Below are 4,210 nucleotides of genomic sequence, written 5' to 3'. Positions count from 1 at the left end.
ATTAAACACCACAGCCTATTGTCTCATTATTCACGATAGGGTGATAGAGTACAATCCATTGACTAATGTTATTCGCAAAATTATGTAATATTATATAATAGTTATATTAAAAATTATAATATAATCATTAAATTATATAATATAATAATTATATATTATAAAAAATTATATAATATACGAGGGTCGTCTGAAAAGTTTTGAGCCTCATCATGAAGATGGCGTTATTCGTCAAAGTTATTCTGGTATTATAATCGCGATACTTACAAAAGATATCTGTGACAATTGTGGCCGCTTTGGACGTTAAGTTCTTGTTTGACAATCATTTGTGTCGTCATTTTGTAAAAATGGAAAAAATTGAATATCGTTCTATAATTAAATTCTTGCATTTGAAAGGCAATACGTCTACGCAAATTAAAGCCGAGTTGGACGCTGTTTACGGGGACTCTGCCCCATCATTTGCCACCGTGAAAAGATGGGTAGCTGAATTTAAACGTGGTCATATCAGCTTAGCTGATGATGAGCGTCGGCCAACAACTGCGACCACCACCGATAACATCGGAGAAATTTAAATAATAATGGACAATAGTCGAATTAAGGTTAGAGAGATAGCAGAGGTTGTTGGCATATCAAAAGAACGTGTTTGTCATATATTGACTGAAGAATTAGGCATGCGTAAGTTAACCGCGCGTTGGGTGCCGCGCTTGCTCACTCTGGATCAAAAACGCATTCGAATGAACATTTCTAAGGCCCTGTTGGAGCGGTTTAAGCGAAACGAGTCGGATTTTTTGCGTCGATTAATAACGGTTGATGAAACTTGGGTCCACCACTTCACTCCTGAAACGAAAGAACAATCAAAACAGTGGACTGCGAAGAGTAAACCTGCTCCGAAGAAAGCGAAAACGGTTTTATCGGCGGGAAAAGTGATGGCGACTGTTTTTTGGGACAGTCATGGAATTGTGTTGATCGACTATCTTGAAAAAGGTAAAACAATAACAGGGACGTACTACGCATCATTGCTTGACAAGCTGAAGAAATTGAGAAAAAACAACCGTATTTGAAAAAGAAGAAAGTGCTGTTCCATCAAGATAACGCACCGTCTCACACTTCGGCGATCGTTATGGCAAAAATTCACGAATTGCGGTTCGAATTAATTGACCATCCACCGTATTCACCAGATCTGGCCCCAGCGACTTTTTTCTATTTCCTAAGCTCAAAGTTTGGCTCGGAGGACAGAAATTTTCATCGAACGAGGAGGTCATCGCATCCGTAGACGCCTATTTTGCAAAGCAAGACGCTCAGTATTATTTGAATGGATTAAAGGGGTGGGAGCATCGCTGGAAAAAATGTATCGACTTAAAAAGAAACTATGTGGAAAAATAAAATTGAATTTGACCAAAAAATTACTTGTTTCTATGTTAGGCTCAAAATTTTTCAGACGACCCTCGTACTAATTATATTATATACTATAATAGTTTTTTTTCACGCTCTATTTTGCTAATTTTCTATATATTATGATTTCATTTCCCTTCTTTATCGAATTTTATCATGTTTAAAACGCCTATTCTGTTAAATATATTGTATAATATCTCAACAAAAAATTATTCATGATTTCATTTCCCTTTCCTCAATTAGACAAGAGTCTCATCCGAAGATATATAAAAAATCATGAAATGTGATTCATTACTATTAGCAAAGTGTTTGAGTGCGCATCGTTTTTACTGCAAGTCGTATATACTTCGTTACATCGCGATGTCTCTCGTGTTCATTATCATTTTCGTTACCATTACGATTACTACGATGGCGATAAAGACGACGACGAATTATCAAAGTGTAGATACTGAAGTAGTTCTATATCTACAAAAGTATGACTATTTGAAGAACATTGAGAACAACACGCAATCGATCGAGAGCGAAGACATTAAACAGGCGATTTCATTGTTTCAAGAATATTATCAAATACCGGGCGATGGTACGTTGAATGATCATACGTTGCGTCAAATGCGTAAACCACGATGCGGTCTCCCGGACATTCCACACCACGAGCAAAATACAGGTAGGAACAAATGGATGAAAACACATCTCACGTGGATGTCATCAACTTTCATTTAGCGGATGCACACTTTGCAAACTACCGCATTCGCGTTCTCGCTATGGGCAGCGAATTCGTCTTTATCGTTCGAACGTAAAACGTTAAATCCCGACATCTTGATATTGTATCGTAGTGGCACTCACACATACGTTAACCACAAACGTAACGGAGAAATTTGCTCCTCTTCGTTTGACGGACGTGGCGGAGTACTCGCTCACGCGTTCTATCCTTCACACCTTCCCAATTACGTCGCTGAAATACACGGTAAAATCATTCCATCATTATTTGTATGGACGAAAATTTTTAATTCGCACAGATCATGCTTCACTTAAATGGCTGATGTCTTTTAAAGATCTTGAAGGTCAACTTGCGCGTTGGATAGAAAGACTACAGGAATACGATTTTGAAATTTTATATCGTAAAAGTATCTTTTACATAATAACGCGGACGGATTATCACGACGGCCGTGCGCAAATAAACAGTGTCATTATTGTGCAAATGTGGAACTGAAGGACGCCGCGAAACAAGAAAATGCTGTTAGACGGATAGTTTTAGTTAGAAGAAAATTTTAAAGAATGGCGGAAAAAACAATTGGAAGATGCTTGCATTTCTTTTTTTTATCCAGCAAGGAGACAGGAAAAGAGCGTCCGTTATGGCAAGAAATGGCAGCGAAAGACACAGTGTCTAAAGTTTACTGGTCTTACTGGGAGTCTCTCGAGGTTAGAGGCGATGTCCTTTTCAAGAGATGGGAGGCTCCTAATTTGAGAAAAGTGGTTTTCCAATTGATCATACCCAAGGGTCGTGTAAACCGAATTCTGGAGGAGATGCTTAATTCTCCTACTGGAGGACATTTTGGTATTAATAAAACATTAGACAAAGTGCGGAAACGATTCTACTGGGCGACGTGTAAGCAAGACGTGGAAGAGTGGTGTAGAACTTGCAGTGTGTGCGTAGCAAGGAGAGGGTCACCCGAAAAAGGAAAATCTCCTTTACAGATATATAACATTGGTGCTCCATTCGAAAGAGTTCAGATGGATATTCTCGGACCTTTACCAGAAACTTCTTCCGGTAATAAGTACTTGCTAGTTGTCGTTGATTGTTTCACTAAATGGGTAGAAGCTTTTCCTTTAAATATTAGGTCCAAAACTATTGCGGAAACGTTCTTAAACCAAGTTATTTCCAGGCATAGAGTTCCTCTGGAGATTCACACCGATCAGGGAAGAAATTTCGAGTCGAGAATTTTCCGAGAATTGTCGCTTTTACTAGGAATCAGGAAAACAAGAACAACTGCTCTGCATCCACAATCGGACGGGCAGGTCGAATGTCAACATCGCACCATCTTAGACTATTGACAAAGTTCGTTTCCGAAAATCAAAAGGATTGAGACCACTGGATCCCGCTGTACTTGTTGGCGTACAGGTCTGCCAAACATGAAGCTACAGGGATGTCCCCAGCAGAGTTGTATTTCGCTCAGGATCTTCGTTTGCCCGTTGATCTTTTACGTGGCAGTTTTCCTGAAACCAAAGAAGTTGATTCTCTCGAAGGCTATTTAGGAATAAAGTGAGAAGGAAGTTAGAAGAAATCCATGAAACCGTAAGAAAAAGAGTAGATATCAGATCTTCGCAAACAAAATCTTGGTACGATCAAAAAGCCAGGCAAATCCATTTCAAGGAAGGGCAGAAGGTATGGCTGTATAATCCTCGGAGAAAGAAAGGAAGGACTCCAAAGTTGCAGAGCAATTGGGAAGATCCATATTGTGTAGTTAGGAAATTAAGCGACGTTGTATACTGTATTCGCAAGTCGAACAAATATAAAAATAAAGCAGTACATCTGGATAGACTAGCACCTTTTGCGGAAAGATTAAATTCGTAACGTAAAAAAAAAAAAAATATATCGTTTAGTGAAAGCAATAGTTCCAATGCTAAGTTATGCAATATAAACTGCGCGATAATGACTTTTTGTTTTAGTGGCAAAGCTCAGGAATACGGAAATTTGAGAGAGGAAGAGAGAGAGAATCTCGGGACGGAAGCGTGCGTACGATGCGAGGAAAAGGGCAACAGTGACTTCGCGATGGAGGAGGGCAAGCAGTTTTTTTTTTTAAGAAGTCCGCCTCTTCCGCGG

General features: G+C 39.1%; 1 pseudogene; it reads left to right on the top strand.

Moving 5' to 3' along the window:
* The first annotated feature begins 362 nt into the window (after positions 1-362).
* Positions 363-1,058, top strand: LOC108727612 (uncharacterized; annotated as a pseudogene).
* The last annotated feature ends 3,152 nt before the right edge of the window (positions 1,059-4,210 follow it).

Source organism: Mycetomoellerius zeteki, unplaced genomic scaffold, assembly GCF_001594055.1.
Source record: "Mycetomoellerius zeteki isolate Tzet28-1 unplaced genomic scaffold, Tzet1.0 scaffold513, whole genome shotgun sequence".
Lineage (NCBI taxonomy): Eukaryota > Metazoa > Arthropoda > Insecta > Hymenoptera > Formicidae > Mycetomoellerius > Mycetomoellerius zeteki.
Note: the sequence above shows the minus strand (reverse complement) of the source record. Positions and strands in the feature narration are given on the sequence as shown.